The 24,011-nt window shown below is 40.3% G+C and overlaps 1 protein-coding gene across 10 annotated transcripts in view; it reads right to left on the bottom strand.

The window, feature by feature from the left end:
* The window catches only part of rab3ip (RAB3A interacting protein (rabin3)), a 72,355-nt gene extending 51,523 nt beyond the window's left edge, over positions 1-20,832 (bottom strand). For 2 of the 10 annotated variants that reach the window (XM_078219759.1, XM_078219767.1), the window contains exon 1: positions 20,370-20,571. The gene's annotated coding sequence lies outside the window, so the exon portion shown is untranslated. Of the gene's footprint in view, positions 1-20,369 lie in introns of all 10 variants that reach the window. The other 8 variants (XM_078219763.1, XM_078219768.1, XM_078219762.1 and 5 more) reach the window with 7 other exon arrangements.
* Positions 20,833-24,011: the final 3,179 nt, after the last annotated feature.

The following is a 24,011-nucleotide window of genomic DNA, read 5'->3' as shown; positions in this document are numbered from 1 at the left end:
ACAGAAATTCAAATTATGCAACAGACCAAAGTGGCCACAATAGAAAAAAGTACAATCAACAAGTCACCATCCTGACATCATGGTATATTAAAGGGAATCCTTCCTTATTTCCTTGGTTGACAACTGAGCTGGTTTCGGGGATGCAATACTTGTGAAGAATGTGTTTTCACAATCACACTAGTATTTCTACCACAAAGACCATTGTTCTTCATGTAGCTAATGGGGGTCCCTCTTCAAATTTAATCTATATTTGTCATATTCTCTCCATTTGTGAATTACAAGAGGGCATGCAGATCAAGGTATTCAACAACTAAACTGTAAGACTGTCATACCACCCTTATATTCACTAATGTATCATTATAGTTAATGTGATGCATGGAAGATGCAGTTCTACTGCTACACAGTGCTACTCCCAATGCATAGTTACAAAAATAAATGTTGCACCTGTGACATGGAAGCTCCAGTATTAGTAGATTAAAATTTTAACAGCCAATTTCAGACTAATTTTCTTCACTCCTGAATGTCTCCTCTCACTATTGAGGTTCTAAAGCATTAGTCACCTTTCAGGACATCAAATCGTAGCTAGAGCAAACAGTACAGCACAGGAACAGGCCCTTCATCCCATTAAGTCTGTGCTGACACAGATGCCTCTCGAATCTAATATTTTCTTGCCTCTACGTGGTCCATGTCCCTCTATTCCCTGCCTATTCATGTATCTATCTAGATGCCACTTGAATGTTGTTGTAGAATCTGCTTCCACTACCTCCTCCAGCAGCACATTCGAGGCACTCACCATCCTCTGAAAAACTTGCCCCTGACATCTCTTTTAAAAACTTTCCACCTATGCCTCCAAGTAATTGACCCTTCGACCCTGGGAAAAAGACCCTGACTATCCACTCTCTCCAAACCTGTAATAATCTTGTAAACCTCTATCAGGTCCTCCTTCATCCTCCGACGCTCCAATGAAAACAATCCAAGTTTGTTCAACCTTTCTTCATAGTCCACATCCTCCAAACCAGGCAGCATCCTGGTAAATCTCTTCTGCGCCCTTTCCAATGTATCAACATCCTTCGGTAGTGTGGCGACCAGGATACTCCAAATGCTGCCGAACCACAGCTGCAACATGATTTTCCAATTCCTATACTCAACGCCCTGACCAATGAAGGCCAGCATGCCGTACGCCTTCTTGACCACCTGAGTTGCCACTTTCAGGGAACTGTGGATCTGCATGCCTAGATCCCTCTGTATGCTAACTATTAGTCAGCTAGCTATTAGTCAGAATACTGTTGATACAATAAAAATATAGATCAATGTTTTAGCAAACATCACCATTCAAATTGTTATAGATATCACATTTTGATTCTTATATTCAATTTACTTAGAAGATGAGGAAACAGCAAGGGTTTTGTCAGAGACAACCTCGTAACCAGCTAAGATCACCAATAGGACCAAGTAGTTATGCCAGATTCTCCAAAGCTCTTGATAATGCATGGCAAAAATAAACAGCTGCAGTCGCTAGCATTTCGGTCAACTGTTCTAAATTTGGCTGTAACTACTGTCTGTACAAGCTAGAAATTAATTTTGTGCTGTGATGGTCTGTATGGACCTTGCCCTGACTTTAGGAAGGTCCTGGTCAAATTCTTAAGGTTGTAAATGCATGTTGTACAGCAACTGAATCACACAAAAGCATAAACTAAGTGTTTTCTTTTCTCTTCCATCGATCTCAAACACATTTCAATAAAATCGCTAATGGTCATGAATAGCGCTTAAATTTTCCTACAATCACAGCTTTGAAACTATTAGCGAGATTTATATAAATTCAATTTTGATAGTAAGTCATATGAGTGGGGTATGACTTAAACACAACAACTCCAGCAAAAACTTCATTTTAATGGTTTAAACTTTTAAAAACACACATGGTTTCACTAGTTTTATCAGCGCAATCTGGGCAAAATCAGCTCAAACAATGTGAAAGAAAGATCAGGTAATCTTAAACATATTACCTCAAGCATGAATGAGTTTCTAAAATTAAAACCGATTTTCTGAAATTCAATCCAGCCACAGATGAAAACATAAAGAGGGCACATTTCTGAGTGCTGATGAAAGGTCTTCAAATTGAGCTTATTTTCTTAAGTGCACACATTACTAGGCACATTAAAACACTTTAAATATTCAAGTGACTCAGAAACTGACTAGTGCACTATTGACTAGTAAATAGTTCAGATAGTTATTTTAAGTGATTTAAAAATCAGGTTACTCACAGTAGAACACTAGACATCTATTTAAAATGTTTTCTTTAACAAACTTATTTCAGCTGTACCAATGTAACTGCATCAAGTTAATGCTGTGAAATAGAGGAATATCTGCAAAAAAACTATATTCTATTACAATAACCCATTGTTCTGGTTCATGGAAAATTACAAGTTTTTGATTATACAAACACATTTTAATAGAAACTTGAACTGTAACCTAACCAGTGCAATTTTAAGCACAACTTTCAACCAATGGTTCTGAACATGCCTACAATTTTAGATCATCCTGATGAATTTTCTTTAAAGAAGATCATTGACTCTGAAGCATCATTAGATGATTCCTTACTATAAATAGAGCTTTAACAAAGGGTCATCTGGACTCGAAATGTCAGCTCTTTTCCCTCCATACAGATGCTGCCAGACCTGCTGAACTTTTCCAGCATTTTCTCTTTTGGTTTCAGATTCCAGCATCCGCAGTAATTTGCTTTTGTTTATGTAAATACTTGGGTTCCAGGATACTCAAACTTAAAATTTAATTAAAGCCTGTATAATGTCTTTTACAACAGTATGACAAGGCGGCATTTTATATATGCATACACAAATTGCCCAATCAGTAACATCTAATCTCAATTGTCTCTGTACAGAGTGATCAGTGTACAAAGGAATTCTAGCCAGACGGTAGTCAAAATCATTAAAATACAAGTGGAAAGTAGAATTGGGAATTTTTCAGCAGGGTAGATCCAAATGGTCCTGGGAGACTAGGTCTAGGACACACCTTCACCCCACTTGAGTTTTGAAGCTGGGGGAGGAGTTTATGGAAGAGTGGAAGCCTGGCAGGTCATCCAGCTCAGGTGTCGGACTGGAAGGAGGGGGATTCCTTTTTCAAGGGCCCACCACACCATCAAGCCTGCCCCCCCACCCCTCCAAACCCAACATAGATGCTCCCTTCCCCCCTTTCCACTTCTCAGGGCCTCATCTCCATCCCTGCAGTGAGACACCTCCACACTTAACAGACTGCAAGTCTTGATCCTGGACACTGGGACTTGAGCTTTGGGGATTACTTGTAGTCTCAAGTCCTGGCCACTGCAGCTGCTGGGACTACTGGACTGCCAGGCAATTCTCAGATGGGACTTCCATTGTTGGAAGCCCCATCTCTAACCAATTAACACTCCATGGAACATTAAATAGCTGCAGGGCTATCATGGTCAGCAGGAATGTGTTCCCCACCAACTCTTTGGGTAGCAGAGTGGGAAACCCTCATCTAAAAAATTCGATCCTAAACGATGATTGTATTCAAGACATTGCTTCATACATGTGCTAATACATTTTTACCAGGTGGGATTAAACAGTTCATTGCAGATTTAATAGTAAAATTTGTCAATCTTGACTGTTTGCTACTATCACTCTTTCACCCAGTTTGAGATTTGACAGTGTAGTTATTTTCCTCTCTGAATGTCTTATTAGTAAATGTTCAACTTTCCACATCAAATTCAAGAGTTAATAAAAATATGATCACCTGACTCTTCTGTTTCAATTGTACCTCTTATCAGAATCAGTCACCAAAACCAAAAAGTATATTTGTGAAAGTTTTTTATAAAAAATATATCTAAAGTTGAGCCACTAAAGCTCCAATGACAAGGGAGGAAGTAATGTGTTTTAGAACACTGAAAAAATTGGTTACAAATTTATGAGCAATTTAAAAAAGTTTTGTTATATTAAGCCATACCAAAAATCTGTCTAGATTTTAATCAACTAAGATCAGTGACATGGTATTACTGTTTTGCTAGCCCATGCCTCATTGAATGGAACATATCCCAATGAAATGCTGGCTACGCATTTACCAACAGGAGACAAAACTGCAAATAAATAAATGTAACTTGTTTGTGACTATAGTTAATGGGCTGCTCAGCACTATAAATTGTAATAATAACCAGAAACCATGACCTATATCCTACAATTCCCCATTACATTTCTTGTGATAAAGCATGTGTTTGAAGAAGTTTTACATTAAAATTATGTTGGTTTCACACGCAAGTGAAAACAGGCTCATTTTTTGAACAGCCATTAGAAGCGTCTTCCCCACTCAGCTGCTTTGTTTGTTACTGTAATGGCAACAGGGATCATAATACATCATGGAATTTCAGATACACAAGAGAGCTACCCAGCAACAGAGAACTATGGTGCAGGATAGAGAGAGCAATAATGCAACAAACTGATAAAAAAAACAAAATCTGCGAATGAAACAGGCTACAAAGTAAACTGTCTACTGTTTATTGAATAGCCATTTGAAGTCAAATAAAATTTATAAAAGAAAATCACTGATTCTGCAAGGAACCACTCGTTTAAAGATTACCACTCCAGCAGTGGCTTAAATGAGCTGGTCAGCAAGATGGAATGAACACAGCGCTATTCTTTCGTACAGAGCAAGCAACTTGATTCAGACAATGATTCCATCCAGTCAAGAATTTCCTACTTAATATGTACAGGAAATAGAAACCTGCAAAATCATATCATAACAACTGAATTGCAGTACTCTTGCTTCTAAGGAAGAAGACTCACTCCAGAACTTCAACACAATCTAGTCTTACCAATACAATGATGTATGAAAGATTGGTATATTTAATTTGAGGCATTAGACAGAAGCCTGTTTAGTATAAAGACCTGATTCTGCGATTCAGGAGAGAGCAAGGAGCTCCCCTGATAACCAATATTCCTTCCTCAAATAACACCAAAAAGCTGATAAACAGTAGTGAGATAAATGACTGGTTATGGCGATTGTGCAGTGCACAAAATAACTGCTTTGGTTTGCCTACATAACAGGCATTTCATTCTAAAAAGTTATTCATGGTAAAGTGCTTTGAAATGTACAATATAAAGCTTTGTAAATAAAGTTTTTTTTAAATGGATAATCTGTGATTCTCTACCATTGGAGATCATTCACAATCAAACTTAGCCCTGTGCATAGGAGTGAAAGCTGTAGCAGCAAGTTAAATGATCAACTCTGTTGGATGTGTCCACATTTACAGCTTATATTAACCTTTCATTGCACAAGACCGACAGCATGGTGACACAGTGCTGCCCCAAAGCTTCAGGAACCCATTTCAATTCCAGTCTTGGGTGACTGTGTGGATTCTTCCAGTGTCTGCATGGGTTTCCTCCGGGTGCTCCATTTTCCTCCCACAATCTACAGATGTTCAAAGGTGGATTGGCCATGCTAAATTGTCTCTTAGTGTCCAAAGATGTGTAGGTTAGGTGGATGCGTGGGGTTACGGGGATAGGGCGGGGGAGAGGACTGGGTAAGATACTCTGTCAGAGTCGGTGCAGACATGATGAGCTGAACGATCTCTTCTGCACTGCAGGGATTCTATGATGCTATCCTATAACAGCCTGGTACTTTGAATAACCACTTTCGATGGGTTCAAGTAGCTACTAAGAATAAAAGTCTACATTCCACAACGTTTGTTATTCCTCAATAGATAACTCCCCACCCCCTTTCCCCAGAGAAAAGTTGTAAATATAACAGCTGAAGCTTCTAAAATGGAAAAATATCAAGATTCTACTTTACTTTTTAATCCCGAAATAGCACATTATATTTTATGCTACTGTACTCAGTCAAATTTCACTAAAAGTGAGAAAGGGTCAGGTGTGAAATGCAAACACCCTAACTCGAATTATTTGGAAATTCTATAAATCAGCATCGGAAAATAAAAGTACCTCAAAGAAGTGCCTTCTCAACAAAAAAGCTGTTAAAAAAGCTAAAATGTGTGTGCTCCTACGTGATGCACACAAACACCAGTAGATCCAGCTACTTGAAATTTAAGTAGCATGCAATAACCACCACGTAAATAAAATAGAGCTACAGAAAACCCAGTAACTACCACAATGTTTACGACAACATTGATTAGCAGTGGTGTTTTAGGGAAGGGATTGGCATAAATGCTTTCCCATGTCAGAACGAAAAGAGAAATCAGCAATGGAGGAGTGCTTCAGTGACAAGTAGCAGGCAAGTTCGATCTTTGGTGTTTGCATAAATTAACTCATTTTTTAAAAAAAAATTCAACAATTTGAATTCAATCAAAAATTCGCTCAAATACCAAAATTGTTAGCATTTCATTAAACAGAGCTCGTCTTTTTTCAATCATAAGAATCAGCCAAAACACATCACATTTTCTGGCTGAAAATAATGGAGAGTTTTTGGAGTACTTTTAAAAGATGGAAGGCAGTTCAACTCTGGGGATTTTAGATTGCCGTCCATATCTGTTTTTAAAGGTCACTTTGAAATCAAATAGGGCATTTCAACCTAGTGCTGAAGGAGATTCCTGAATCCAGACTAGGCAGCTTTTTTAAAAAATCTCGTCAATGTTGGTGCTCTACCCAATTCCAATTGCTCTGTACAACTCAGTGGCTTGCTAGGCCATTTCAGAGGGCAATTAAGAATTATCGTGGGAATAGAATCAGGCATAGGTCAATTTGGGCAAGGAGGTGCATTCCCTAAATGATTAGTGGAACAGTTGGCTTTTTACAACAATCCAAAAGTTGCATAGGAACTTTTACTAATACCAATTTTTTTAATTTCCAAACTTTAAAAATCTTTTTAAGTTCTCAAGCTGTACCATGCAGTTTGAACTCGGGCTCTCTGGATAAGTTCAGTTCTTAAGATTACTCAAAGTACCATAACTACTGCACCTTGGTTTGCAAACCAACAAAGTGAATTTTACAAGATCAGTGAGCAAAGGTTCTTGGAATAAACCTCCCAAATCGGTAGCAAAATCCTCACAAATCCAAGTAGAACTGAAAATATTAACTTTTTAAATTATCATTTACAGGATGTGGATGTTGCTGGCTAGGCCAGCATAGGTGGGCAGCATGGTGGCACAGTGGTTAGCACCGCACCTCAGTGTCAAGCACCTGGGTTCGATTCCTGGCTTGGGTCACTGTGCAGAGTCTGCACGTTCTCCCAGTATCTGCGTGGGTTTCTTCTGGGTGCTCCGGTTTCTTCCCACAGTTAGAAAGATTAGATGCTGATTAGGTGCATTGGTTATGCTAAAGTTCTCCCAGTGTAACTGAACAAGTGCCGGAGTATGACGATTAGGGGATTTTCACCGTAATTTCATTGCAGTGATAATGTAAGGCTACTTGTGACATTGTATGATGCCCATCCTCAACTGCCTTTGAGAAGGTGGTGATGAGCTGTTTTCCTGAACCACTGGCGTCCACGTGGTGTAGGTACACCCACAGTGCAGGGAGTTCCAGGATTTTGACCCAGTGACAGTGAAGGAACGATGATAAAAATTTCAAGTCAGAATGGTGAGTGGCTTGGAGGGGAACCTGTGGTGGTGTTCCCATGCATCTGCTGCCTTGTCCTTCTAGATGATAGAGAGTGCAGGTTTGGAAGGTGCTGTTGAAGGTACCATGGAGAGTTTATGCAGTGCAGCCTGTAGATGGTTCACACCACTGTGCATTGGTGGAAAGAATGTAGGTTCAAGATGTTGGTAATCAAGTGGGATGTTTTGCCCTGGATGGTATCAAGCTCAAGTGTTGTTGGAGCTGCGCTCATCCAGACAAGTGGAGAGTATTCCTTCACACTCCTGATTTGTGCTATGTAGAAAGTGGACAGGCTTTGGGGAGTAAGCAAGTGTGTTACTTGCCACAGAACTCCCAACCTCTGACTTGCCCTTGTAGCCAGTATGTGTGCGCCTGGTCCAGTTCTTCAGGAGTCATACAGTAGATAAGAGGCCCCACGGCAGAGTCTGTACTGACAAAACTACCCAAAGTCTACTAATCCCACTTTCCAGCACTTGGCCCATAACCTTGAATGTTATAACATTCCAAGTGCTCACCCACATACTTCTTCGTGGTTGTGAGGCTTCCTGCCTTCACTATCCGCCCAGGCAGTGCATGCCAGTCTCCCACCACCCTCAGGATGAAGAGCTTTTTCCTCAGACCCCTCCTAAACCTCCTTAAAGTTTTAAAGTAAAGTTTATTTATTAGTCACAAGTAAGGCTTACATTAACACTGCAATGAAGTTACTGTGAAATTCTCCTAGTCGCCACACTCCAGCGCCTGTTCAGGTCAATGCACCTAATCAGCATGCAAACTCCACGCAGACAGTAACCCAAGCCGGGAATCGAATCCGGGTCCCACGTGCTGTGAGACAGCAGTGCTAACCACTGTGCCACCGTGCTGCCCCTCACCTTAAAATTATGTCCGCTCATTATTGACCCTTCAACTAAGGGGAACAGCTGCTTCCTATCCACACCCCTCAATCTTATACACTCAATCAGGTCCCCCCCTCAGCCATCTCTGCTGCAAAGAAAACAACCCTGTTCAACAGAAACCCCCAAGATGTTGATAGTAGGGGATTCAATGATCGTAAGATCTTTGAATGTCAGGGGGAAAATAGTTAGATTCTCTTTTGTTGGAGATGAACATTGCCTGGAATTTGTGTGGCACAGGTATTACTTGCTATTTATCGGTTCAAGCCCGAATTGCTGTTCAAGTCATGTTGCAATACGGACATGGACTGCTTCATTGTCTGCAAAGTCACAAATGATAAACATAATGCAACAAACAACATCAACCAACATTCCTTCTTCTGACCTTATGATGAAGTGAAGATAATTGATGAAGTTGCTAAAGATGGTTGCGTTAGCATACATGAGACTTCGTGGAATCCAGAATCAATGTTGAGGACTCTCAGGACAACGCTTGGCTGTATACAACTGTGCTGTCTTCTCTACTGGTGAAGATGGTGTCTGGCACAGGGGAGTATGGTTATGTCAGGTTGTTGCTTAACTAGTCTGTGGGACAACTCTCCCAATTCTGGCACAAGCCCTCAAATGTAATTGCAGGGTCGACAGGGTTGGGTTTGCCATTTTCATTTCCATGCCTAGGTCGATGCTTTTAATCTTCATAGCAGTTTGATACAACTGAAGTTGGTAGACCATTTCAAAAGGACATTAAGGGTCAACCACATTGCTGTGGGTCATGAGTCAAGTGGACATCAGTGAATCAGATGGGTTTTTACAATAATGATGATTCATGGTCACTATTATCAAGACTAGCTTTTTGATCCCAGGTTTGTTAACTGAATTTATTTTCCACCACCTGTTGTGGTGGGATTCAAACTAGTGCCCCCACAGCACTAGCATATATGAGATATTAGTCCAGTGACATTACCACCATACCACTGCCTCCTCCATTTCTGCCCAAAAGGTCAAGCAGTTCTTGCATTTTCTTCTCCTCTCGCTCACTCAAATCATTGCCTAGATTGTAAATTGAAAAGCTAAACAAAGCCAAATCACTGTCAGACATTGGTCAGGAAACCGGAGCAGTGCATCCGCAGTGCAGACACTGAAAAAAATCATAACAGCAAATTTCAATCTGTTCATGCAGATTACATCTCAGCTGACTCCAATTATTTTAAAAAGTACAAATGCAGTAAACATTACTACTTGATGAACATTTTATAAATGAACTAAAACTCCTGAAATATTTTCTATTGACATCAATTGCATATTAAGCTTATAAATTAACCCCTTCGTAGAAATTCCACATTTTACAATACTGAGATCATATATTATAGTAGGGGTTCTCAACCTCTTCGCTTCTGATTAATCATACAAATGCAAAAAGCAAAGTGTTGTTTGACTTTATATATTTCATGATTGACAATTTTATGTCTGAGGGCCTCAAAGATTCCATGGACAGTTCTAATGTACAATATCGCCACTTCAGCACAAAATCACTCGTTTTTTAAAATACTGATGTTTGAATCAAGTTATTCATGTCTGGTAGCCATAGTATGCATTTACAATTATTTTTCCTGTTCTTTGTAAATTAATCTTGTTCCTGCTGAAATAGCTCTATCTACACATCACACAGCTCCTTCATAGGATTGGGAATTAATGCAGCACAATTCACCATGATCTATCAAAGCATCCTCTTTAAAAAGGCAAATTACGTAATAATACACCTACTGCAAAACAGGTCAATTAACATCTACAGGAGAGCAGGCAACTTTTGCCTAAACATTGGTGCAAACCTGCAAATCTTTTGAGGCTCTCTAGGTGGTCACAAATCCTGGTTTGAGAATCCCTGTGTTATATGATTTTGACTAATGCAGCAACCTAAAAATACTCGTATTACAATGGAACTGTAAAAACTGCACAGCAACACAGGCGTTTTAGTTCACAGTGAATCAATGATATTTAGATAAGGGGGGGGGGGGGGGGGTTATAATATCACTGGACTGGTAATCCAGAGGCTCACGTTCATGTTCTGGGAACATCGATTCATATCTCACCTTGGCGGCTCGTAGAATTTAAATTCAAGTAATAATTCTAGACTTTAAAAGACAAGTCTCAGTAATGGTGACCATGACAACGGTCATCAATTGTCATAAAAGCTCATCTGGGTCAATGTCTTTTAGGGAAGGCAATCTGACAGAAGTCTGTGATTCTTATCCAGTCTACATGCAACTCCAGGCCCATAGCAATATGGTTACCCATTGGTCAGAAATAGTCTAGCAAGCCACTTAATTCAAGGGCAATTAGGGTTGGGCAACAAATACAGGCATTTTCAGCAGTGTGCTCACATTGCATTAAAAAAAAGTAATTCAATTAAAATAAGGACATACGCAGCTTTGTTGGTGATTCGTATGGAAAGATGTGCACCCTAATAGTTCAGTGGGTAAGCAGATTTTCTAGTGTGGTATTGAGGTATAGGCCAAGAGGTTCCAAGTTTCAATCCCTAAATTGTACAGCGTGATGGAATCTCAGCTGTGGCATAATTGATGACAGATCCAACTGGTATAAAGTAAGAAAAAAATTGCACTTATTCGGTAGCTTTCTCAGCCTCAGTAAGTGTCAAAATGCTTTGCAGTCCATTATCTTCCTTTTGAATAATACCTACTGAAGAGGGGACACTGATATCAGCTGAGGGCAAGATTAAGTTTGATTGTCAGGCGATTGTAATACACTCATTATTTAGTTTAAACAAGGAATAACCACTTGGGCAAGGTCATCAAGGGCGGCCAACACCCATGACGCCATTCATCAGCATGAGTTACACAGGAAAGGAAAAGTGAAGGAAAAAAAGTGTTTACATTAGTTCAATTTAGTCAAAATTACAAGAGCTGAAAGTACAATGTTGCAAACAAAATAAACATGTTGCCTTATTCATGTTCAGTACATTGTCCGACCAGATGGATTGCAAACACTATAGACACTGAGAAAGTAATTACGAGGTGTGCAGGTGATCATAAGGTTCAATATTGAGCTTGAGCAATAAAGTAATCTGAACTCTATGATTACATTATCCCATTCAAATTCTGATCAAGCTATTATAAATGAATTCCATTGAACCAGTACTTTTGCAAGAATAGCCAAAACTGTAATCTAATTTTAGGATTCATGTTACTAAAACCTAACACTAATGGATTCTCAAACACCTTGATTAGGTACTTATATTACTCATTGCAGATATCAAAACTCTTAATTTGCTCAATGCCTATTAAACATGTCATTCCATTAACATATTTATATTTACCAAATGTCTGCTTTCAGACCAGGTTACTTCAGTGTTTTATGGATTATTTGTTGTGCGTCTTTACAAACTATTCAGGACACAAGAAAGCAACATAACACTAAAAGGCTTCAAATGTCTATTACTCAAGAAAGCACATGTTTATTGTCCTCTTAGCCATCTTCATGAATAGCTATTTATGAAACTTACAACTCGATTTCAGGGGCCTGACTTACACAAAATTATGTTTCAGTACTTGCTCTGTCTGGAAGGACCTGAAATATAAATGAAGTGCATCTCTGGATGCACTGACACCTAACATAGGCACGGTAGCACAGTAGTTAGCACTGCTGCCTCACAGCGCCAGGGACCCAGGTTCGATTGCCGGCTTGGATCCTGTCTGAGTGGAGTCTGCACGGGTTTCCTCCGGGTGCTCCGGTTTCCTCCCACAATCCAAAAGACGTGCTGGGTAGGTGGATTGCAAATTCTCCCTCAGTTACCCGAACAGGCGCTGGAGTGTGGTGACTAGGGGATTTTCACAGTAACTTCATTGCGGTGTTAATGTAAGCCTACTTGTGACACTAATAAATAAACTTTTTTTAAAAAGGAGGGCCTTTCGGTCTGCCTTTTTAATAACAGCTTTGTGAAAGTTTTTAATCCAAGAAACCAAAGAACATAGACTTAGGTGCAGCAGTAGGCCATTCAGCCCTTTGAGCCTGCACCGTCATTCAATAAGATCATGGCTTTGCGCAGTCCACAAGCATACCTGCAACCTTCCTGTTGCATGTCATTTTAATTCAGCAGCTTGCTCTCACACCCACATGTCCACCCTTGGTCTGCTGCAATGCTCCAGTGAAGCACGGCGCAAGATGGAGGAGCAACATCTCAACTTCCAGTTGGTCAGTGAGTTCAGCAACTTTCGATTTTGACCTTTCTCCTCCATCTTAAACCGCACCCCCCCTAGCAGTAAATGATGAGGAGTATGTATGTACTTAACATCAATTGGTATGCAACAACTGGTCCAGAAAACTGCTATAGTATTTTTATTTTACACAAGACTACAACCGGAATTCTTGGCCATGTTTTTGTTTTAAATTCCTAAGCATTATTCTGAATTTGAGCATTGTGACAATGAGCGCAATACACTAACTGATATCCCAGTTTCTCATGGGAGGTCTTCATGTTAGCTGGGGTTAAAGGAAGGGGATAATTAGACCAAGGTGTGCGCGACATAATTCAATCCAGATTTTAAAGTCATACTTTATTTCCACACAATAGTCTGTGATATTATTAATAATTAAAAGGCAAAGTTCATAACAATTGGGAAACAGAACATTTCCCAGTCTTGGATGATCTGGTAATAGTGCCATTTTGACTGGTGGATAAGAATGCATGGCCAGGAGGCAGCAAACACAACTGGGAAGAGGAGGAGGAGGATGACGACGACAAGGGGCCTGCACAGGAAGCCATAAATACACAGGTCTTCAGTGAACACATCCACCATCGTCAGCAGTTCTATTTCATGAAAGAGGCTACCACCAAGTAATGTCATGTATTGCAGTCAAAACTAGAGCCTTGAATAAGTGCACTGCCAATTGTTAGGGTCTCAGGCCAGAACCCCCAAGGTATATTATGAAGCCAGACTAGATCCCAACAATTTTTCTATTTTGGCATAAATGTGAGGAAAGGATGCTTCTCTCCAGGAGTAATTTCACTGACAAATTAGGGATCCTTTATCAAAACAAGCTCCCAACACAGGTTAAGCAGAACTTTTAACAAAATGAGGCAGTTTAACTCTGGACAGTTGAACAATCTTTAAACATGAAAAGAAACAACTCTAATTTCTAACTTATCACTATTCCAGTTCCAAATAAACTACATTCTGTCTATAGACATAAAACCCACTTAAAAAGATGTCTAAAGATGTGCAGGTCACATTGGCCATGATAAAATTGCCCCTTAGTGTCCCAAGACGTATAAATTTGGGGAATTAGCAGGGTAAATACGTGGAGTTATGGGGATGGGACCCGAGTGGGATTGTTGTCAGTGCAGTCTCGATGGGCTAAATGGCCTTCTTCTGCAATGTAGGGATTCTATGTTTCTAAATATAGTTAACAATCAGGTATATATTCGTTTTAACTTGGGTTAATAGCCTTGGAGCTTCCAGAGAGAAGCAGCTCCAGTCAGCAACTGAACTCAAACTGAAAACACAAAGCTGTTTCCTTGCTACAAACCTAGCTCTTCCCATTTCTTTAATTAAAACCCAGGGGAAATCTCCATTTATAAACAACAGTCCATTAATCTTACACAGGCTAAAATGAGTAATTATCGTGCTGTCCAGCATCTGAGCTGAACGTTTCCGAGACAAACTGACTAACTGGAAAATAAAATCTTAAAACATTCTACAGAAACATATATTATCACATTATGTCTGCAAAGGCCTTTAGCTTTAATGTAACAGGCTCTTTTCAGAATAGATAGGCAACATCAGTGACATCTCCCAGTTTGTTACTCATTGTAATAGAGAAATTACAACATAAGGAGGAACACAAACAACTTTTTCCTTATAGAGGGAAGCAGGGACAGGCTTCTCCACATTGCCAGATATCATAGACTGCACCCACAATGCCTTGTTTATGCCCTATCACCGTTTTGATACATTTTATGAACAGAAAAAGATTCCACCCTCTTATCAGCTTGCTTGTGACAGGCAGTATCTCATGCAAGTGTGCAGCCAGTATATAATGAGAGTAGTGCTGGCTGCATTCCTGATAACAAGCTTCCAGTAGCAATTCTACTTTTATCCCTCAGACCCCATTAATGGACATTTTCCACAGTACAATTGAATTGCTATCTCCTATCTCTTCCCTACTTGCTTTGATTTACTCTTTAATCCTATGAATCTTCTAAAAAAAATTAACACACCGACTTTAGCAATTAATGATACTAATTTCAAAGTATCAAAACACATCAATTCTCATCATCATATGCACTTTTTAAACCAATATTTGCAAGTCATTATCTGTGCCTGCTTTCAACATGTTACAAATGTCAGCTGTCATACAAGCTTACATGCCTTCTTTATTTATTTAAAAGCACAAAGAATAGAAAATAAATTATTTACAGTCAGTATAAAGCATTGGCATAAACACTCAATTACCAAATGCAAAATTAGAATCTAAAAGAAACCACTGTTTACAAATGCAAATAGTCCTTTCAAGATAGAAAACATCTCACCACTACAGTACTTAGGAAGCAGTGTGAATTAATTAAAATTAGTTTCTGTGTGAGATCAGGAAAAACTTTGAAAATGTGACAATTGACAGGAAAAAAGGGATGTTTTGAGTAAGTTTTATGAAGTAGATAGACATCATTCCAAAGGAAATGAAATGGCACTTAAAATCATATAAGACACCCCTCCAAACATATAAAACATTCCTCCAAAGACATGCAGATTACAACTCCCTTTTACACTGCTCCAACAGTATCAGATTTTCAGCTTATGACTTGTTGTTGCCCAATCTGACATTTCCATCACCTGCAGTCAATTCTTGCAGCTTCAAAATGATATTGGCAAATTAAAACAAAACCATAAAGGATATATCTTCAAAATAATGTATCTGTGGCAGTAATTTGTTATTTTTATAAAATGGACCATTCCGAAGTGATTGTCCCTATTTATTTTAAAGAAAACTCTTCAGACAAGGTGTTGTGCCACCACCTTTACAGAATTTCCAAGGTTTCAATTTATTAATAGTAAGTCTCCCATGATGGTGCACCTTGGAAGTAAGAGCAAGTACAGTCTTCAGGTAAAGCACAGTTAGAGGGCTGGAGATTATTGGACCAGAGCATTCAGGTGTATTCCAGCTACAATTTTAAGTTACATCTTCTGGCCTTATTTTTACAATTCCATTATAAATTTGATATCCACACAAATATTGGTAACTGCCAATGGACATTTTTTCACACTAACATAATGACAACTACATGCCAGTGGTGATCAGACTATGACAAGCCTACAAAAGTATTATCCATTATAAATGTGCACACTAAAAATTACAGTAGAAAGTTTTAATAAAAATTGTGGCAAAAATACAACAGGTCAGGTGACAAAGTGCATGTAATCCAAGATTTTTATTATAGATGCAGATACAAAGCATATAGGTCGATAGAGAGATATACAGTTCCTCAGGGGGGTACTTCAAAATTAAATATTAAACAACCGAGAAATCAATCCCATCTCCTTTGACCCTTCTCTAAATCTAATGAAGTGAGACATGATCAAGACGATCACTGCCCCAAAAAAATACACATTTAAGCTGCAAATCGCCAGGAAAGAGCAGCTGCAGCCTGCTACGTAAAACCACAGTTAGCAGGAGTGCCACAGTGCTTGTAATTTTTAGTTCCCAGCTTTCATTAAAAGGAACGGAGTGAAGAGAGTGACGTTACCAGCAGCAAAACATACTTCACATTTAAAATTTGGTTTGTGTTTTTAATTAGCAAAGCCTCAAATGAGCCACAAAAGAAAAATAGCACATAAGTTTGGTCAAAGACATGCTTTTTAAAGGAAGGTTTTAAAGGAGAAAGGAGTTGGAGAGCTAAAAGTAATAAATTCCAGAGCCTAGATACCAGAGGCTGCGAAAGGCAAGGCAGCCAATAGTGAAGTGATTAAAATCAGGGATGCTTAAAAGGACAACATTGGAGGAATGCAAAGATCTGGGATTTACAGTGTTGGAGGATGTTACTGAGATAGAAAGGGATGAGGCCATGGAAGAATTTTAAAACAAGGATGAAAATATTAAAATTGAAGTATGGGAAATAGTGCATATTAGAAGACGGGCAGTGTTTGGGACGAGTTCAAGTTTTTACAGAGTCAAAGATGGGAAGTTTACCAGGAGAGTACTGGAATTGTTTTGTCTGAAGTTAACAAAAAGCATAAAGGCATGCATGAGGTTTCAAGCTGCCAATAAACTGAGGAAAGGCAGAGTTGGGCAATGTTATGGTGATGGAAGTTGATAGCCAGGGTTGCAGAACAAATGTGGTCATAAGCTCATCTGGAGGAATCAAATACAAAACTATGATACCAAGGGTTTGTATCATTCTCAGACAGTCGTCTCGTAGAGAGATGGCATTAGTGGCTCGAAAACAGAACCAAAGAATCCCAACAGTGCAAGCGGCCATTCAGCCCATTGAGTCTGCACCAAGTCTCTGAAACAGCATATTACCCAGGCCTGCTCCTCGCTCTATCCTCACAACCCTGCACATTTACCATGGCTAATCCACCTAAACTACACATCTTCGGACACTAAGGAGCAATTTAGCATGGCCAATCCACCAAACCTGCACATCTTTGGACAGTGGGAGGAAATCGGGGCACTCAGAGGGAACGCATGGGGAGAATGTGCAAACTCCACCCAAGGCCAGAGTCAAACCCAGGTCCCTGGCGCTGTGGAGCAGAGATTAAAAGGAAAAAAAGTATTAAACATACATTCATATAAATACATATGTTATAGAGGGTGACAGGCTATTAAGCAAATTGCAATTTAGAATAAAATACATTCTAACCTAACACCAAAAACAATTTTTGAAATTTGTATGAAACAGAAACATTATACAGAAAAGTGAAAGGGAAAAACTGCAGCTATCCTTTTTCAGCTACTTGTTTCTCTGGCAACGATAGACAGAATAGACTTTTTAACCAGGCTTCAGACCAGTTGTCCTAGATGGGATGAATGACTTCAAGTTTTTTTTTAATATTTAAAAGACCATAATGAAGGTGGAGTATATTATTCATAATATAATTTTTTTTTAGAGCCAATAATACATCCTACTGCTAGAAAGGTAATGGTTTTTTATATTTCCCATTGTGACGCGAATTCGATAAAACATGAGAAATAGGAGCAGGGACCAGTCACATGGCCCCTCAAGCCCACTCTACCATTCAATTAGATCATGAATAATCTGATAGTGGTTTCAACTCCACTTTCCTGCCTGCCCTCATAAACCCTCAATTTTCCTGTAGATCAAACATTTCTAGCCTCCACTGCTGTCTTTGGAAGAGAATTTCAAAAAAATAATGACCCTCAGTGAACAAACTCATTTCCATCTTAAATGCAAAATCCCTCATTTTAAATTGCTCCCCCTAGTTCTAGGTTCCCCCAAGAAGAAACATTTTCTCAGCATCCACCCTGTCAAGCACCCTCAGGATCTGTTTCAATAAGATCACCTCTCACTCCTTAAATGCCAATGACTGCAGACAGCATCTGCTCAATCTTTCCTCATAACCCCTTCATCCTGGGAATTAACCCAGTAAACTCTCTCTGAACTGTCTCCAATGCAGGTATATCCCTCAAGTGAGACCAAAACTGTACACAATGCTCTAGGTGTGGTCTCACGAATGCCATATACAGTTGTAGCATGACATCCCTATTTTCATACTTCAACCCCAAATATTAGCAATAAATACCAATATTCCATTTGCCTTCCTAGTTAATAGAAAATGTAGGAGGTGTTTGTCCTGCTATGAAATTGTATTTCCTATTTTGCCTTTGATTACCCAGACTAAAATCTGACCAAATTTCAATAATAGTACAGAATAATCATTTCTTAAAATGAATCAGAGGTGAGACTCCAGTAGAACATTGGTACATAACACTGATGTTCTTTTTATTGATGATTTCCTACTAAAGAAGAATATGTTTCTTGCCTCAAAACAATAGGTTATTTTAAATGAGGTAGGAGGCTCTTTTGATTAAATTCAACTGGACTACAGATATAGTTAGATCAGCAATTATTTTTCACAAGAATCTTTGGCAAAGGCACGAAGACTGGATACACACTTTCAAGAAGGCAACCTGAAACCTGATTGAGGTTATGGCCAAAAATCTTGAAGAAATTAATAATCTCCAATTAGAACATATCTTAAAATATTTTGCTCAAATATTGCTTAGATTACTTCCTAGTAATAAGTAATTATGCAATCATTAAATTCTAACAGATCAATGTTTGCTGCGACAACCACAGTAATCAAAAACGGTCTACAACTTCACAAAGTCATCACCTGAACTCCAGGGTTCTTACTTAACTTACCAAGTAACCAATTGTTGAATCACACAAGACCCAGAAGCACAATGAGAGAAACTACAAATAATAGCAAAAAAAGGTGCATATTCTACAATTCCAATACAAGGAAATTCACAGTATAGATTGCAATGCGATAATCTCATCACTCCTATTGCCTCCACTGAATCAAGCCTCAATGTAATTCTACAAACCTTCAATGTAATTTCAGCTCTACTCGACTATTAAGTTTTTGTTCATTTATACAACATACAAAGACATCTATTACATAAAGGACAAATAAAGGGCTCTGGAATGTAATTTAGTTTGCATACATACATATGTTGCCAAAGCGTTCCACATTAGCGTCAACAAATGAAAGCCCAGTTACACAATCTTTATTCTAACATATTAGAAATAAATATGGGTAGTAACTACAGGAATATTGTGAGAAAAGATGCGACAGCAGGCAGTACTTCCATGCCGTGAGGAAGAGGTTTATAAATAAAGATCGAGTGAATTCAAAAACCAGATGGTTTGTCAACAAATACTGCTGTGAAGCCTTCCCACGAGTATGCAAGGACTTAAGGACATGCAAAACACCACAACTGCATTGTAAGGGAATATGTTAAATTGATGGATGACCCAGCAATCTAAGTATTCTGTTAGCTACTCAAAGCAAAAGGAAATTGTATACTGTTAATATATACACATTTCTTGTCAAGAGCAGTGGTGACTGGATGTATACTGTTAATACATCATGCACATTTCTTGTCAACAGAGCAATAGTGACTGCATTTATACCGTTAATATATCATATACATTTCTTGTCAACACAGCAGTACAGTGACTTCTACTGTTAATACATCATACACATTTGCCAACAGTGCGGTGATTGCATGCAAAATTATGTGCAGTGGCTGGGTATGTTTTTTTTGTTTGCAGTGAACTGATTGCAACATGAAGAAACTGATGCCTGCAGCACTCTGCCAATGTACAGAAAGATTTGCAAAATCCCAGAACTCGTACAGTATTAACTGCAAATCCTTTGCAGGTGATACTCTCTTTTCATCAAGGCTGCTTTTACAAACACAAGAAATCCCCCATCATAATAGAGAACAGATTCCTTCTTAAAAACCGCTGGGGTATATAAAAAAACATGGCTTGTTCAACCTGATGCACCATCAATAAACTGACAGTCAATTTGCAGCGGGCAGCAGTGCGGCTCTGACCGCTGAGATAAGGCCGGCAGGAGATGCGAGGCAGAGGCTTTTCCACCCAAAGGGCTGACAAGGCTCGGTTGCTGGCGGCATCTCAACTCGATCCATTCATAAAAATCAGAACCCCCGCCACTTTCCCCCTGGATGGAACCAGGTTGGAAAAGAATGGAACGTCGCACCGTTAAAACCGTTGGTCGCGCGCGCGGCAGGTCCCGGGATCCGCGAGAGGGACAGGGCCCTGCGGATGCTGCTGCACAGGACTCTCCAGGTAAAAAAAAACACCTTTCATTTAACGTCACAGCCATTCCCTCACCTGACACCTGCCAAACAATAAACCTTTACCGTAAACCGACGCGGGGGAGGGGGGATCTCAGAGTCAACGTTGCAGTCAATAATTGTGTTTTCACCTCGGACGCGCTATCGTTATCCCGGCCACACTCAACTTTCCTTCACCTGCTTTCGCCGTTTCCCCTCCCGGCTTCGAGACTTCAACACCTCCAACCACCGACTGCGGCTGCGCGGGGCCGGCTGTTTCTTCCCTCCTGTCCTTCGTTGCGGTTGCGCAGTGCCGGCTCTCCCCCTCGACGGCTACGTATTCCCAACTGTTTCCCTCCCCGATCTCTGCGGCTGCGCGGTATCGGCTGTTCCCTCCCTCCCTTCTTTGTGGTTGCGCGGTGCCGGCCGCCCGCCCCCGCGGCGCATTATCGGCTGTTTTCCCCCCTCATCTCTGCGGCTGCGCAATCCCGTCTGATTCTTTCCCCCACCTCTGCAGCTGCGCAGTACCGGCTGTTTTTTTAACCCTCCCCCACATCTGTGGCTGCGCAGTGCCGACTGCTCCCCCCCCCCCCCCACCTTTACGGCTGCGCAGTACTGGCAGTCTCGCACCTCTGCGGTTGCGCAGGACCATACCTGTAGTTTTAATATGTCAAATATTGTGGATGCTAGAAATATTAATTAAAAACTGAAAATGCTGGGAATATTCAGCAGCATTTGAATAGAGAAAAAAATAGTTGACGTTTCAGGTCAATGACTCCTCCTCAGAACTTTCGTTCATCACTAACTCTGTTTTTTCTCTCCAGAGATACTTCCAAACCTACTGAGTATATTTTTATTTCAGATTTCCAAGAGTATTTTGCTCTTGTATTCGTTTTTAATTCATTGCCCTTTCTCTTCTACAAAACCCTCCTTCAAGAAGTTCTGCTCTTCGATGGGATTTCCATTTGTCTCTTTTCACACATGGATTACCTTCATTGCTTGATCAGGCCACGGAAATTCGCTTTTACAGCCAATATCTCCTTCCTCAACAAATGTCTCTGGCTCTGGCTTGTTCAGTATATGTTCATTTCTGAATTATTTTGTTTATTATTCATTCGTGAGACATGGGCTTTGCTGGCTAGCCAACATTTATTGCCCATCCCTAGTTGCCCGAGAGTCAACCATTTTGCTGTGGCTTGGAATCACATGTAGGCCTGACCAGGTAAGAACGCAGATCTCCTTCTCTAAAGGACAGTTGATATACAATTTCTACAGGTATCATTTATACACATCTAAATTGCACCCACGTCTTGTACATACAACACCTACATGTATAGATTTTATATGTAACATATATACATCTGAATTATACATACTGTACAATCTGGATTATGCATACTGTTAGAGAATCTGGTGAAATGGTGCAACGACAATAATCCGTCCCTCAATGTCAATAAAATGAAGATCATCATCGACTTCAGGAAGCATAGTGGAGGACATGCCCCTGTCTACACCAATAGGGATGAAGGGGAGAGAGTTTCAAGTTTTCAGGTGTCCAGATCACCAACAACCTGTCCTGGTCCCAACACATCAATGCTATAGTTAAGAAAGCCCACCAACACCTCTACTTTCTCGGGAGATTAAGGAAATTCGGCAGGTCCACTACGACTCTCACCAATTTTTACAGATGCACCATAGAAAATCCTTTTTGGATGTATCACTACAAAGGGTTGTGAATGTAGCTCAGTCCATCACGCAAACCAGCCTCCCATCCACTGACTCTGTCTACACTTCCCACTGCCTCAGAAAAGCAGCCAGCACAATGAAGGACCCTCTGCACCCCGGACATACTCTCTTCCACCTTCTTCCGTCAGGAAAAAGATACAAATTTCTGAGATCACGTACCAACCGACTCAAAAACAGCTTCTTCCCTGCTACCATGACTTTTGAATGGACTTACCTTATATTAAGTTGATGTTTCTCCACACTCTAGCTATGACATTACACTCATAGATTCAAAGAATCCCTACAGTGCAGAAGGAGGCCATTTGGCCCATCGAGCCTGCACTGACCACAATCCCACCCAGATCTTATCCCCGTGACCCCACATGTCTACCCTGCTAGTCCCCCTGACACTAAGGGGCAATTTTCCATGACCAATCAACCTAACCTGCACATGTTTGGAGTGTGGGAGGAAACCAGAACACCCAGAGGAAACCCACACAGACATGGGGAGAATGTGCAAAATCCACACAGTCACAGGAGACTGGAATTGAACCTGGGTCCCTGGCACTGTGAGGCAGCAGTGCTAACCACTGTACCACCATGCCACCCATCTGTACCCTCTCTTTTCCTTCTCCCTTATGTACTCTGTGAATGGTGTGCTTTGTCTGTATAGCGCACAAGAAACAATACTTTTCACTGTATATCAATATATGTGACAATAATAAATTGAATCAAAATTGTTATGATCCCGTTAGGAGCCAATGACTTTTTGGTAAAATGCACAACATTTGAAATCCTAGTTACCAATTAGGAGAATAAAGCCACGAGATCTCATGATTTTAAACAAACAAAATAAACTTTATTATACTAATTCAGAAAGTAAAACCGTCTACAAGGTCAATCTTATGCTATAACATTCAGAAGTAATACCCATTTTAGCCATGTAAGTATTTATTTAGCAGAGTCTTAATGAGTTTTTAAAATTAAACTAACAAGGTGAGTTAGGTACACAGGGACAGTATTGTGTGTTACCAGAAATGGGAGGAGTTAGGCATGTAGGAAAAACAATTTCATTTTCATTTTTTTTAAAAACCAGTTGCTGCCTGGAGCTGTTGGGAAAAAAAGAGGCTCTCTCTCTCGCATTCTCCAGAAGTTTTGTGAAAGCTTCAGGGCTGTTAACACAAGTCAAAGCAAGTATCAAAGAACAACAAAGAACAAAGAACAATATAGCACAGGAACAGGCCCTTCGGCCCTCCAAGCCCGTGCCGCTCCCCGGTCCAGGATTGAATCCTGAATCCAGGATCCCCGCCCAATTTTCCAGCCTATCTACATACCAATATCCTATCCACCGAGCTGTCCCTCACAGCTACGATGCTTTGTTCATTACAACCTATTAACTCACCCCCACCCCCCCATTCCAGACCATGTGATCTCCAGGGAGAGGCGAAAACCCAGAGTGAAAAACCCCAGGGCCAATATGGGGAAAAAAAATCTGGGAAATTCCTCTCCGACCCCCTGAGGCGATCGAAACGAGTCCAGGAGATCACAATGGCCCTGATCGGGAAATGCTTCCCAACCCTAGTCATTTCCACTTCCACAAACACCATATGAATTCCCTGCCCCCGAGACAGGTTCCCAACTATCCGCAGTCTCGCTCTGTACTGGCACCAGCAAGATGATCATAGAATGAAGCCTTGAAAGGAGAAACAAGGAACAATTAGCCCGCGCCGCTCCCTGGTCCAGACTAGACCACTCTTTTGTATCCCTCCATTCCCACTCCGTTCATATAGCTGTCTAGATAAGTCTTAAACGTTCCCAGTGTGTCCGCCTCCACCACCTTGCCCGGCAACACATTCCAGGCCCCCACGACCCTCTGTGTGAAATATGTCCTTCTGATATCTGTGTTAAACCTCCCCCCCTTCACCTTGAACCTATGACCCCTCGTGAACGTCACCACCGACCCGGGGAAAAGCTT

This window comes from Mustelus asterias, chromosome 9, assembly GCF_964213995.1.
Source record: "Mustelus asterias chromosome 9, sMusAst1.hap1.1, whole genome shotgun sequence".
NCBI lineage: Eukaryota > Metazoa > Chordata > Chondrichthyes > Carcharhiniformes > Triakidae > Mustelus > Mustelus asterias.
Note: the sequence above shows the minus strand (reverse complement) of the source record. Positions and strands in the feature narration are given on the sequence as shown.